The sequence below is a fragment of the Mytilus californianus genome, unplaced genomic scaffold (genome assembly GCF_021869535.1).
Source record: "Mytilus californianus isolate M0D057914Y unplaced genomic scaffold, xbMytCali1.0.p SCAF_3, whole genome shotgun sequence".
NCBI lineage: Eukaryota > Metazoa > Mollusca > Bivalvia > Mytilida > Mytilidae > Mytilus > Mytilus californianus.
Window position 1 is genome coordinate 6,764,745 of NW_026262679.1, and position 15,740 is coordinate 6,780,484.

The 15,740-nt window shown below is 34.6% G+C and overlaps 1 protein-coding gene across 1 annotated transcript in view; it reads left to right on the plus strand.

The window, feature by feature from the left end:
* The window catches only part of LOC127733894 (4-galactosyl-N-acetylglucosaminide 3-alpha-L-fucosyltransferase 9-like), a 30,586-nt gene that overhangs the window by 1,437 nt on the left and 13,409 nt on the right, over positions 1–15,740 (plus strand). The window lies entirely within an intron of this gene.

The window sequence follows — 15,740 nt, forward strand, 5'->3', positions numbered from 1 at the left end:
TTACTCTTGTTACATTTGTTTTGGAATCTTTATTCCATTCAATTATCTTTCTATAAATACTAAATACACACAAACATAAATACAAGGAGAGACAAGATATATAAACATACATATTTTTTTTTTTTTTTTTTTTTTTTTTTTTTTGTTATATACAGTCCGCCCAAAAGTTAAACACCACCTAAATAAAACTGGCAATATTTTTCTAACTATTGCGAAAAAAATATTTATGTTTGGTGTTATGAATTGCCTATAACATACACTAAGAAAATTCATTACGACAAAAAAAAAGTAAACTCCGATTAACACGCCAAGCAATTTTTTATTAAAGGTCATCTGCACTTTTTCGAATACACTGTTTCGATGCCTTTAAATCATCTTCGTACTGTCCCGCGTACAGGTGAAATTTGACCTTCACCAAGTCACTGTGAAATATGACAAGGGATAAGTTATATGTGACTGAACCTTGACAAGCAATTGACATGTCAAATGCCGGTAGGAGCACTAGTTGCATAGGTAACCATTTCAATGTTAAACACACCGTCATTGTCAGATTTTTACAACGTCATGTTGACACAGGAACTGTAAATGATAAACCAAGGTCCGGAAGACCCCGTTTAACTACCGATCGTGATGACAGACTCCTTATTGGTTGTGCTAAAGCCAACTCATTTATTCCTGCACCACAACTTAGACACCACTGGCGTCAAGGTGGTCATGTTAGTGTTCGAACATTGGTCCGTCGACTTCATAGAGGCTACCTAAGAGCACGTCGTGTTGTCAAGAGACCTGCCCTAACAGCCAGGCACCGTATAATCGGGTTTCAAAGGGCTAATGACCATCGACGCTGGAACATGAGAAGCTGGCAAAATGTTCATTGGTCAAATGAGAGTCAGTTTCTGTTACGACCAATAGACGGCAGAATACGAGTTTGTCGTGGAAATAAAACTGCTAATGACCAAAACAACATTTGCCCATCGACTGCATACGTTGCTGGTGGTGTTACAGTATGGGGTTTCTTCTCATACTGTTGTAAGGTGGGTATGCATATTCTGCTGGGTAACATAAACGGACAGACATACAGGGATTTGGTGCTTAGAAACATTGTAGTCCCTCATTTTGATAATCCTCCACTTGCTTCAAGACCCTTGTGCATGTACGACAATGCCAGACTACACAGGGCAAGGATTGTAACCGAGTACAAAGAGTACAAATAGCAAGAAACCATTGACACTATCTTTTGTCCTTCCATGTCTCTAGACATGAACCCTATCGAACATGTCTTGGATGCCATTGGCAGAAATCTGAATCGCAGAGATCCACTTTTGCAAAATCTTAGCGATTTAAGAAGCGCAATTGTTGCTGAATGGAATAAATTTGTTCAACTAAAGTTCAGAAGGCTTGTACAGAGTATGAGACTCCGTGCTATGGAACTGTACCGGAAGAGAGGGTGTTACACATCCTAGTGACTCAAATATTGACATTAAATTAGCCGAACATACCAAAGATTATTTGTAAAGACTTTTAATGATATTGGGTGATTAATTGTTGTAAAAAAATAAAATCACAGTGAAACTTAAATTCCGTTTCTGATTTGTGTAATTTTCACTATTTCTATGAACGCAAATTTCAAATGCATAGAACCTGCATACGTGAACAAACTTAAGTCTATGGTTTGTTTATGGTATATGTTAGCAAAATTGCTACATGAATATTTTCTCTTTTTCGAGGATTAAATGATTTTTTTAAAAGAAAAAAATTTCGATGCAATAAAAATAGGTGGTGCTTAACTTTTGGCGGACTGTTTACATAAAATGTTTCTATAATTTATAGATGGACTGATTGTTTTTTTATCCCATCTGGTTGATTGGGAATGGGTGGGGTTCTTTCCTTAGCAGCATATGTTTTACTGTCAATTTTGAAATGTCAGATTGTGCAGATGAAGAATCTCTTTTTGTTTCTGTCTGTTTTGATGTCTGTTGTTTAGAAGAATCACTTGAAGTTTTGTTTCCTTCCTTTTTTGCAGACTTTTTTTATCTTTTTTTGCATCTGCTGCTGTTATTTCTTTGTTCATTGACATAGAATGTGTCAGGTTGTCTTCGTCATCTCCATCTGTTAATTCAGGTTGTTCATCAGTATCATCTCTTTTGTTATTTTCTGTAAGAGCTTGAATTTGTTGGCTTTCTTCAGTATTTGTATTTTCATCAACATTAGCTATTGTTGTTTCTTGTTGCTCATCTCTTTCTGTTTCAGAATTTTTTCCCATCTTCTTTGCCAACAAGGTAGGGCAGTCAATCATCTTATGACCATATTCATTGCATAGTCTGCATTTCCATTCATTTGGACAGTTTTTTATATTATGACCTTTCAGTTGACATTTGTTGCACAAGAACATGTCTGTATCTTTCATTTGACAAAAGTGACATATTCTTGCTGTGTATTGACCTATTGTAAGAAACCTTGGGAGTGGTTTGTCAAATTTTTTGCATATGACTACTCTGTCTCCTGTCCAGCAGTTGATAACCAAGTTATCAACCCTGAGTCTTTCTCTGTTTATAGTGAGAACCTCTATGTTTCTTTGTCTTAATTCTCTGTCAATTGACCATCATCTGCTGATAGTGAGATATTTTTTACCCGTAATGTTGTTGTTATGTACTCATCTTTTTGGTAATATGGGTTCTGGGAATGCAGAGGTACCGACTAGTTTCTTAATGTGATGCCTTCTGTAAGCAACAGCATTCTGTCTACCTCACTGTCTAGGTAGATTCTCCACATTTGTTTTATTCTTTGAATGCCTCTTACAAACTGTGGTTGTATCTCATGTTCAAGTGCTTTGTATATTTCTACGTGTGTTATCCAAAGTTCTTTAGGCGGAGTTTTGTTGCCAAAGAAGTCTGATTCTTTTATAAAGATAGGTTTTACTCCTTTTAGCTTTGGTTCAGGATCGCTGTAGGCCTGATAATTTACACTATGATGTTTGACAACATTGGAAAAAGATGGCGCCGAAGTATTGTCACTACCAACGGACTGAGACTTGTCAATTTCTGATTGTTTACCATCTGAATCTTGCTTGGTATTTTCATTTTACTGTTCTGGTATCATGTTTTGGTTGTTAGACATTGTTCTGATAACTTACTCTTCTATAACTAGATACTTTTTATGATTTTTTCGTCAGAGCTATTCACCACTAGACCGTAGTTAAAGGGCGATAATTCTCTCCTCAAGTTATCATAGTACTGTAATTTTAGAGGTTATATGATTCGTTAATTGAATGTATTAAACAAAAGAAACAAAAAATTGCACGCGTTATCGACGAAAGCGGGGAAAAAAAAAGTATCGTAAAGGGAGGAGGGATGGGGGCGTTGGTGGATAAAAGTCATATATCAAATCAATATAAACAGCAACATGACCAATCGAGGCGACAAAAAGACAAACAGCATTAACATAATAGAAAGACAGTAAATACAGTATGAGCACGGACCCCTCAATTAAAAATGTATTCATTTTCCATAATAAGTTTATTCACAGTATGCAGCTATCTTTGTTGGTCGGTTGTAGCATAGGCTCGCCCAATTTCAAAAGAGACCATCATAATGGAATCAATGTATGAAAATTTGGAAGGTGTATGAAAAATATTTGGTAGTTATACACTGTTCACGATAGGGACTCTATTTGTAGGCAACGAAAATCAAAGGACGATAAAAGAGGGACGAAAAAAAAACTAAAGACTAAGCAACATGAACCCCACCTAGGGGTGATCTCAGGTACTCCGGAAGGGTAAGCAGATCTTGCTCCACATGTGGCACCCGTCGTGTTGCTCATGTTAATACAAACCCGGTAAATAGTCTAATTTGGTAGGTCACATTCGTGAAAAGGGAAGGGTATTGTAGTTACGACATAAGGAACATATCCGATATCATCTGTGAAACGGTTATTCCATAACGGCCAACCAACTCGTGATGGCGTCCGTAAAATTTATAAGATATCAATAGCCATTTTCCTGACTTGATACAGGACATTTTAGGAAAAAATGGTGGGTTGAACCTGGTTTTGTAGCTAGCCAAACCTCCTGTTTTAAAGGCAATGTTAAATATAACACTAAAATGACAACATTATATAACTCAAAGTCTTCATATTTGCTTTGTTACTGTGAGACATATCAGTTTCAGATAATGGGCGCTTTACCGCAGTGTATACATTTGTACCTATGAATTATCGTACTTCTTCAGATTATATTATGGGTTTTGTAATATAGTTCAGATGAATTAAACCATAAAGGAAGACTGCTATTATCGGTTGCATTTGATATAAAAGGTTGGCAAGGAGTAGCAAAAACATTATTGTTGCTTTAACAAAATGCTTGTTGTTTGCAAAAACATTATTGTTGCTTTAACAAAATGCTTGTTGTTTGCAAAAACATTATTGTTGCTTTAACAAAATGCTTGTTGTTTGCAAAAATGTACGACAATGCCAGACTACACAGGGCAAGGATTGTAACCGAGTACAAAGAGTACAAATAGCAAGAAACCATTGACACTATCTTTTGTCCTTCCATGTCTCTAGACATGAACCCTATCGAACATGTCTTGGATGCCATTGGCAGAAATCTGAATCGCAGAGATCCACTTTTGCAAAATCTTAGCGATTTAAGAAGCGCAATTGTTGCTGAATGGAATAAATTTGTTCAACTAAAGTTCAGAAGGCTTGTACAGAGTATGAGACTCCGTGCTATGGAACTGTACCGGAAGAGAGGGTGTTACACATCCTAGTGACTCAAATATTGACATTAAATTAGCCGAACATACCAAAGATTATTTGTAAAGACTTTTAATGATATTGGGTGATTAATTGTTGTAAAAAAATAAAATCACAGTGAAACTTAAATTCCGTTTCTGATTTGTGTAATTTTCACTATTTCTATGAACGCAAATTTCAAATGCATAGAACCTGCATACGTGAACAAACTTAAGTCTATGGTTTGTTTATGGTATATGTTAGCAAAATTGCTACATGAATATTTTCTCTTTTTCGAGGATTAACTGATTTTTTTAAAAGAAAAAAATTTCGATGCAATAAAAATAGGTGGTGCTTAACTTTTGGCGGACTGTTTACATAAAATGTTTCTATAATTTATAGATGGACTGATTGTTTTTTTATCCCATCTGGTTGATTGGGAATGGGTGGGGTTCTTTCCTTAGCAGCATATGTTTTACTGTCAATTTTGAAATGTCAGATTGTGCAGATGAAGAATCTCTTTTTGTTTCTGTCTGTTTTGATGTCTGTTGTTTAGAAGAATCACTTGAAGTTTTGTTTCCTTCCTTTTTTGCAGACTTTTTTTTATCTTTTTTTGCATCTGCTGCTGTTATTTCTTTGTTCATTGACATAGAATGTGTCAGGTTGTCTTCGTCATCTCCATCTGTTAGTTCAGGTTGTTCATCAGTATCATCTCTTTTGTTATTTTCTGTAAGAGCTTGAATTTGTTGGCTTTCTTCAGTATTTGTATTTTCATCAACATTAGCTATTGTTGTTTCTTGTTGCTCATCTCTTTCTGTTTCAGAATTTTTTCCCATCTTCTTTGCCAACAAGGTAGGGCAGTCAATCATCTTATGACCATATTCATTGCATAGTCTGCATTTCCATTCATTTGGACAGTTTTTTATATTATGACCTTTCAGTTGACATTTGTTGCACAAGAACATGTCTGTATCTTTCATTTGACAAAAGTGACATATTCTTGCTGTGTATTGACCTATTGTAAGAAACCTTGGGAGTGGTTTGTCAAATTTTTTGCATATGACTACTCTGTCTCCTGTCCAGCAGTTGATAACCAAGTTATCAACCCTGAGTCTTTCTCTGTTTATAGTGAGAACCTCTATGTTTCTTTGTCTTAATTCTCTGTCAATTGACCATCATCTGCTGATAGTGAGATATTTTTTACCCGTAATGTTGTTGTTATGTACTCATCTTTTTGGTAATATGGGTTCTGGGAATGCAGAGGTACCGACTAGTTTCTTAATGTGATGCCTTCTGTAAGCAACAGCATTCTGTCTACCTCACTGTCTAGGTAGATTCTCCACATTTGTTTTATTCTTTGAATGCCTCTTACAAACTGTGGTTGTATCTCATGTTCAAGTGCTTTGTATATTTCTACGTGTGTTATCCAAAGTTCTTTAGTCGGAGTTTTGTTGCCAAAGAAGTCTGATTCTTTTATAAAGATAGGTTTTACTCCTTTTAGCTTTGGTTCAGGATCGCTGTAGGCCTGATAATTTACACTATGATGTTTGACAACATTGGAAAAAGATGGCGCCGAAGTATTGTCACTACCAACGGACTGAGACTTGTCAATTTCTGATTGTTTACCATCTGAATCTTGCTTGGTATTTTCATTTTACTGTTCTGGTATCATGTTTTGGTTGTTAGACATTGTTCTGATAACTTACTCTTCTATAACTAGATACTTTTTATGATTTTTTCGTCAGAGCTATTCACCACTAGACCGTAGTTAAAGGGCGATAATTCTCTCCTCAAGTTATCATAGTACTGTAATTTTAGAGGTTATATGATTCGTTAATTGAATGTATTAAAAAAAAGAAACAAAAAATTGCACGCGTTATCGACGAAAGCGGGGGAAAAAAAAGTATCGTAAAGGGAGGAGGGATGGGGGCGTTGGTGGATAAAAGTCATATATCAAATCAATATAAACAGCAACATGACCAATCGAGGCGACAAAAAGACAAACAGCATTAACATAATAGAAAGACAGTAAATACAGTATGAGCACGGACCCCTCAATTAAAAATGTATTCATTTTCCATAATAAGTTTATTCACAGTATGCAGCTATCTTTGTTGGTCGGTTGTAGCATAGGCTCGCCCAATTTCAAAAGAGACCATCATAATGGAATCAATGTATGAAAATTTGGAAGGTGTATGAAAAATATTTGGTAGTTATACACTGTTCACGATAGGGACTCTATTTGTAGGCAACGAAAATCAAAGGACGATAAAAGAGGGACGAAAAAAAACTAAAGACTAAGCAACATGAACCCCACCTAGGGGTGATCTCAGGTACTCCGGAAGGGTAAGCAGATCTTGCTCCACATGTGGCACCCGTCGTGTTGCTCATGTTAATACAAACCCGGTAAATAGTCTAATTTGGTAGGTCACATTCGTGAAAAGGGAAGGGTATTGTAGTTACGACATAAGGAACATATCCGATATCATCTGTGAAACGGTTATTCCATAACGGCCAACCAACTCGTGATGGCGTCCGTAAAATTTATAAGATATCAATAGCCATTTTCCTGACTTGATACAGGACATTTTAGGAAAAAATGGTGGGTTGAACCTGGTTTTGTAGCTAGCCAAACCTCCTGTTTTAAAGGCAATGTTAAATATAACACTAAAATGACAACATTATATAACTCAAAGTCTTCATATTTGCTTTGTTACTGTGAGACATATCAGTTTCAGATAATGGGCGCTTTACCGCAGTGTATACATTTGTACCTATGAATTATCGTACTTCTTCAGATTATATTATGGGTTTTGTAATATAGTTCAGATGAATTAAACCATAAAGGAAGACTGCTATTATCGGTTGCATTTGATATAAAAGGTTGGCAAGGAGTAGCAAAAACATTATTGTTGCTTTAACAAAATGCTTGTTGTTTGCAAAAACATTATTGTTGCTTTAACAAAATGCTTGTTGTTTGCAAAAATGTTTGAAGGATCAAATGATATGAACTATTTGTCAATTCATTGAAGAAAATTCCTTGTGATGTTAAAGTGCTTACAATATACTATTCGTGTGTTTGAAACTTTACTGATTGCTTATTAAAATCATTGCTTATCTAATGGTATACATAGTATACGTATGAATATTAGGAAAATAAACTCTTCAATTAAATGTTATTGTGGTAATTGTTTATGACTGGAAAATTAATTTTACGCATTTACTAAAAAGAAAGAGTTTATAAATTGTTGTCGAATCAAATAAGTGGTAAGGCCAAATCAAGTACCGAAGAACATTCGGAACGAAGAATTAGAATTTGAACATGCTAAAGCATTTGATTAAGCTCAAAACATTACACAACCCTTGTTTGCATAGAACACCAGAGCCAAATAAGAAAACAGCAACAATTTTGGAAGTTTTCTTTTTTCGGATGAACACTTAGAAAAAGATTTATTTAAGGCATTTTAAACCCTGGAATACTTGTTCGTATCTAGAGTTTTTTTTAAAAGATTCTGATTGTTTTCTATTGATCACAATACTAAAAACTGTACAATGCCTAACAATAAATTTGTTAAGTAGCTAGATAAAAACAGATTTATTATAATGACGCTAAAATTAATTCGAATTGAGGCACATGCAACATATTTCCGACTTTAAATATACAAGTACAAATGTATTATTTATATTTGAAATGTAGATTAGATACAAAGTAAGCTTGATATAAACAAACATCTGGCTAACCGGGCTTTTCCATAATTACTATATATATATAAAAATATTAATTTTCGCGAACCATTTAGGTCACGGAAATTCCATTTTTTGCCATCAGTAAGGAGAGTTGTACAAATAATGTGAATACACAGAACCCCGATCCAATTCATCTTTTGCTAAAAATATTTATCATTTTCTGTTTTATATCTCCTAACATCATTCCATTTTTCTCTAATTTCGATTAAAATATGCCAAAACCTGCAGTAAAAATAGATGTATGCCCCAAATAAACATTCCCCGATTGGTTGAACTACTATGGCGTCGATGTAAAGCAACGAAAGCCTCGATGTAAAGCAACGCAAGCCTCGATGTAAAGCACACGCTTCCCAAGAGTAAGGAGAGTTGTACAAATAATGTGAATTCACAGACCCCCGATCCAATTGATCTTTTGCTAAAAGTGTTCATCATTTTCTGTTCTGTAACTACCAACAACATTCCATTTTTCTATAATCCCGATTTAAACTTGTCGAAACCTGCAGTAAAAATAGATGTATGCCCCAAGTAAACATTCCCCGATTGGTTGAAAAGCTGTGGCCTCGATCTAAAGCAACGCAAGCACACGCAAAAATTTCCGTTGAAATGTTGAACTTCGACCCCGAGCCGATTCACATAGAGATTTTCTTGCGCTCAAATGTAATTCTAAGTGAAGTATACTGGTAAAGTAAAATTATGTTCTTTTACAGAAATATTTACACATTTTATTATTAATGTTTTGTCATGCTTCTGCAAATTTACGCTGAGCTTTAGTTAAATATAATTATATACAAATTTTGTTACGTCAAGCATTAAGAGTAAGAATATATTTCGCGCCATTACAAGAAAATAATCTGTGTCACCAAATAAGTTTATCAGCATCTTTCTGAAATTTTCCAAAAGAAAATAGCGTTAATTATAGAGAAATTTTGGTGAGTATTACTTATTAATGTTAAGGTTCTCCAGAGGTGGTTCTCTACACCATCTTGGCGGTCAATTTAATCCCATTTATCAATTATCCCCGATGCGGCGATGGCGACGACACCCAGTCGATTTGTGTCATGAGTGAAAATCTTATCTATTTGATGAAATAACTTCTTCATTAACTGTACATGCAATATTTTTGTAGTTTTTGATAACCGTGCACATTCCCATTGCATGTCCGCAAGATAAATGGGTTATGCATTTGTGAATTGTGTAAGTACAGTGATATTGTGTGATAAAAATTTGTGACGGTCAGTGCGTGATCACGTGACATTATTATTTGTAAACAAACGGGCTCCCCATGTAACACGTGTCGGAACTATCCATACAAGGTGCAATCAATCTTTTATTTCACTATTTGATGATATTTCTGTGTCTGTTTGTAGGTTTTGCAGATCAGATCATCGACAGATGTCATAGTGTAGTTTCATAGGTAAAAAGTACCATGATTGTTCCTGTTCAGTAGTTGTGAATTTTTTTTATAGAATTAGAAGGTAATTCTACATTAGTCATTATTTGAATTAAGTCTGAAAAAAAATGACTCAACTCTCTGTGTAATTTTTCCCCAATTTTTGAAACATGCATAATTTAAAGAGCATTTGCTTCCCTTGAACCCTCCCCCCCTCCTTACAAATTGCCCAAAACTCATACTCATAGTCCGAGATAACTCTGGGTCCAACATCTGTTTTCGCGATTCCCGCATTTTAACTCTTTATTTTCAAATTGAACACACTCGGCCATTCAGCTTATTTGCATCATAAATGAACAAGGTGTTAGATTATGTTTTCCTATTGAATAAGGGTCATTTTCATAAATCAGCTCTCATACATGTAATGCATTGTAAATTACTTTTTCTGTTGATCATGTCACAATCTCTTAAAGTTAAAAAAAAATGCCAGTGTTGATGTGTCGATGTGAAAACTGTCCAAATATGAGAAAATAGCGGGTGGCAGGTCGATTAAACTTACTTTAATGAAGAGAAAAATCAACTAATTGAGGCTCGTTTTATATAGATTATGTTTTCCTATGGAATATGGGTCATTTGCATAAATCAGTTCCCATAATGTTGGTCATGTGACATTATAAAGTGAAAGTTAAAATGAGGGTGGTAATGGGGGTACCTTCATGACGAATAACGGTAAAAAATCCTGCCAAATGACGTTAACGATAATTTTTGGTGCATGACGATAAAATACTTTCTTCAAGACGATAAAAAAATAGACAGATTTTGACGAATCACATTAATTTTTCCCCAAAAATAACGGTAACGATAATTATTTGAAACCTCTGACGAATTACGATAAGGATATGTTGAAGAATCACGGTAAAATGTTAACCATGTTTGACGCCTGACGGAAAAGGGCATTCATACCCAGAGTTCGCGAAAACTTATTTTGACCCGTCGGTCATGGGACCGACAAAGCATGATTATTTGTCAGTCCTACAAAATTTTAGCCAGTCCTACAAAATCTCTCAATTTTATCCTGAAAAAAAATTGATAACATATTTTATTGAAAAATAACTTTATTAATATTAGTTTTATTCTTTGCACCCACAGGCAAATTAACAATGAAAGACCAGTTCAGGTCTTCTGATTGTTCTTATTTAAAGTCATCTTCACTATCCATTTCATCATCTGAATCACTTTCTCGGCTGTTACAGTATTTGTTTGATCCATTGTAGGGTTCAATCGCCGATTGTTTGCCAGGGATGGCTCTATGGACAAATTAAGTAGGCCACGTGTAGATCGCCGCTTTGGTTTGTTTATAATAAATCCGTAAACCAGTACCGGAAATTGGCAGCGGATACATCTGATAACCGATGTAAACACTTATTGGAAACAGTTGCGGTACATCTAATAACCGATGTAAAAAAGTGCCGAAATATGCACTTCAACGGCCGTTTTTACATCGGTTATTGGGACCGGCACTAGCCTTCAAAATACTGGTCCGACAGGACCGACCATTTTCGTGAACTCTGCATACCCTCTAAAATGCCAGTATTGATGGGTCAATGTGAAAACTGTCCAAATATGAGAAGATAACGGGTGGCAGGTTGATCAAACTTACTGAAATGAAGAGAAAAATAAATAAATTGAGGCTTGATTAATATGAATCCAGTCGCCTCCACTTCGGACAGGCAAATATCATCTATCTGATATGGGACCAGCTGAAGTCCCACTGCCCTAGCTGGTGTCGCAAAACAGTCGTTGGAGGTTAGAGTAATCTCTGACTACAAAACTCAATTCCATTGACAAAAATGCCCTAATCTTAAATTGAAAGCATTGGAAAAGTAAACTGTAAACTATAATTTTGACAATGACCACTATTTGTTTTAGTTCAATGTACATGTAATAATATGCGGGATAATACATGAACTTAATACTGCTTCAAGGTTATACAGGTTTGTCAATGTAAAAATAAAATAATTTGTTTGCTAACTTAGGGAGCTACCATTTGATTTTTAGGGGGAGGGGGGGGGGGGGGGGGGGGGGTCTAGGATGAAGTTATATGGGATTGTATTTATGTATTGATGTGAGCTCCCTTTAGATTGTTTTGGGATTTTAGAATTTACATTATCCAGTTACAATGTAAGGGGTTTTATTCATTCAAAAAGGGGGATTTCCATGTTTTCGGACATTAACTCGAAAATGCTTTAAGCAGTTGTTATTTGTCATGAAACTTTGGTTAATTGTTTATATATATCTATTGATGCAAGCTCCCTTTCAATTTAATAAATTGTGGGATTTTATTCGTTAAAAAGGATGGCTTTCCCAGTTTGCAGATTAAATTCAAAAGTTTGTACATGCACTTCTCTGGCATGTTTCAATAAATGTGTAAATTATAACTGACATAACTAACTTTGACAATGACCACATATTTTTAAGTTCAATGTACATGAAATATACAAGGTAATGCATGTAGACTCGATACTGCTGCAAGGTTATACAGGGTTGTCAATGAAAAAAAAAAATTGTTTGCCAACTTTAGTGTTTCTTTCAGAAGGTTTTGGTGTGGTATGACACCCTGTCATTTTTATACGCCCGTTTACGGGACGTACTATGGTATACCGCTGTCCGTCGTCAACATGTCGGACATTAACTCAAAACAGCTTTAACCAATTTGCAGAAAACTTTGGTGAATTGTTTATATCTATTGACATGAGCTCCCTTTCGTTTTTTATAAATTTTAGATTTTACATTTCTGAGCTATGGGGTTTTATTCATTAAAAAAAGGGGGATTTTCCAGTTTTCAGACAATAAAAGCTTTCACCAACTTACAAGAAATTGTGGTGAATTGTTTATATCTATTGACATGAGTTCCCTTTCGATTTTTATATATTTTAGATTTTACATTTCTGAGTTGCAGGGTTTTATTCATGAAAAAAGGGGGGATTTTCCAGTTTCGGACAAAAATCAAAAATGCTTTCAGCAGTTCGTATGAAACTTTGGTGAATTGTTTATATCTATATTGATGTAAGCTCCGATTAAAATTTTATAAATTTTACATTTTACATTTCTGAGTTATGGGGTTTTATTCATTAAAAAAGGGGTGATTTTCCAGTTTTCGGACAATAGCTCAAAAATGCTGTCAGCAATTCTCATGAAACTTAAGTGAATTGTTTATATCTATTGATGCAAGCTCCCTTTACAGTTTCATAAATTTCTAATATGACTGGGAATTAATTGAACTTTATTTGTTTATAGTCTGACGACAGATTTACTAAGTATTGCGCAACAGCACAGTGTATTGCACAACAGCAAGAAATCTTTAATTTCATCACGTTCTAATGAAGTAACAAGCTTATTTCGCTGAAAGTTAGAATGATTTGATCTACAATTGAGTAACAAGCACCAGAAGTGATAAAAAAATTGTCTTTATGAAAATAACATGCAACCAACTTTAAAATCAATGCTTTAACCTCCTAAAGAAAATAAATTGTTTACGTCTTTGAATTTCTTTACTTTCAAATGAAAAATTGCTGTTTCATCGACTTGGTAAATGTTGAATATTGCCGATGACGAAAGCGACTGAAAGCGAGTATCGTAAACAACAGGGCGACTAGATTTCGCTTTTGAAGGTCGGTCAAAGCGAAGTGGCGACCGGGAAAGCGACTTTGTCGCCCCAGTAGCATGGTAACGTGAGCCCTGCACAATGCTTATTACTTTAAAACATAGTCCTGTAATATTTTTTATTCTACTTTGAATATTGCCTGCTTATTTCAGTAACTATTCTTACAAAAAAATCCTCTATTTATCCTATGTGTTGCACTCAGTATTGTTGATTATATTTATATGTATATGTAGTAAAGTGAATGCAACCCCCTTTTTGAAGGTAAGTAACTAACAGTTAACAAACTTTATCACTTATCAGTAGTTTAGAATGGTTTAAAAAAGATCTAATAGATGTTACATGCATTATGCCTTCCTCTCAAAAAGTTTGCATGTGTTTTAAAGTGGTTATTTAGCAATGTAATTTTTTCCCTCAGTATTAACATTAATTTAGAAGTAAGTTAAAGGATTTCAGTTAACCAAAATTATTTCAAGCCTAATTTATATAAACAAATCCCACGTCGATATATAACATGTACAACAATCAAACATCAACCCACGCCAAACTGGATGTAATTGAAAGACATCTAGAGGTCAATATACAGTCTCGAACAAAAGACAAAATGAGGAAAAATATAGCGAATTTTTGAGAATTATTATTGCATGTATATTTGCAATATTTAAAATGCATAGTTTAAAATCTTTTGAGTTTTAGGTTCCACCTACCATTTAAGAAAACTGGGATTTCATTGCAGCTAGTCTATTAGATAACATTTTATAATTTTGAATGTTTCTTCATCAGTTAACTAAAATTAGGTGGAGGTATGTTCTTATTTCTGACAGAGGGGTACTCAACCTATATCAATTTGTGCATGAAGCGATTGATAGTTGCTAGATACTGAATAATTTTACCACAAATTTGTGAAAGTTTTAACCGGTGTATATACTTAAAATATGTTAGTAAAGTTCATGTCTTTTTCAGGACTTCTGATCCAACCATGTAGTATGGCATGTTTGTGAGATATGGTTTTGGCCAGTAGGATGTTCATGATGGACCTGTAGTACAAAGTATATCACTGGATTGAGCTCATTGTCTAAGTGTATTATTCAAGTGCTTTGCTTTGAGCTCAGTTCATTGTTATGCAATTCATTCTTTGTGAAATAAAGATTTGACAGACAACTCTCATGTACAAGGAATTGTCAAAGTGGTATCCATTCTATGAACAATGTAAGTAATAGGGAGATAAAAGCATTTTATTTAGATTTGAACCAAACATTTTTTGTCCATTAGCCAAACTAAAATAAAGAAGCACAAATTCACCAAACAATGCTACTGGCGCTACTAGCAATATGATGCTAGGTTCTTTTGTTACACTTTATTATGCCCAGCCGTATCGGAGGGGGCATTAAGTTTTACGCTTGTCCGTCTGTACGTACGTACGTCCCAAAATTGGTTTCCGTTCTCTAACTTTAGTTTGCCTCAACCAAATGTTATGAAACTATACACATTATGCTTATTACCACAAAACACAGATCAAGTTTGAATTTTGGTGGCGTCACTTTTATCGTTCTAGAGTTATGCCCCTTTACAAATAGAAAATTGCTGAATTTATCATTTCCGTTCTCTAACTTTAGTTTGCCTCAACCAAATGTTATGAAACTTATACACAATGCTTATTACCACAAAACACAGATCCAGTTTGAATTTTGGTGGCGTCACTTTTACCGGTCTAGAGTTATGCCCCTTTACAAATGGAAAAATTGCTGAATTTTTCATTTCCGTTCTCTTATTTTAGTTTGCCTCAACCAAATGTTATGAAACTTATACACAATGCTTATTACTACATAATACAGATTAAGTACGAAATTTGGTGGCAACACTTTTACCATTCTTGAGTTATGTCCCTTTATAAACATAAAAATTGCTGAATTTTTCGTTTCCGTTCTCTGACTTCCAAATGTTATAAAACTTACACACACTTTTGCAATAGCTTTTTCATATTGAATACTAAAACTTTTTAGATATTTAGACATATTAAGTAGATGTTCATAATATCCACTTGACATTTTATCATATGATTTCTGTAGTTAGTTATGAGTCTTTGAAGCATGCTCACAAAGGTTCTTTTGTTGATATCATTTTCATACTGGTCAAAACTTTTTTCTGCTTTGACCAGCTTTGGAGGAGATATTTTCAAAGAATTAATAAAAAATAACACAGAAATTCACT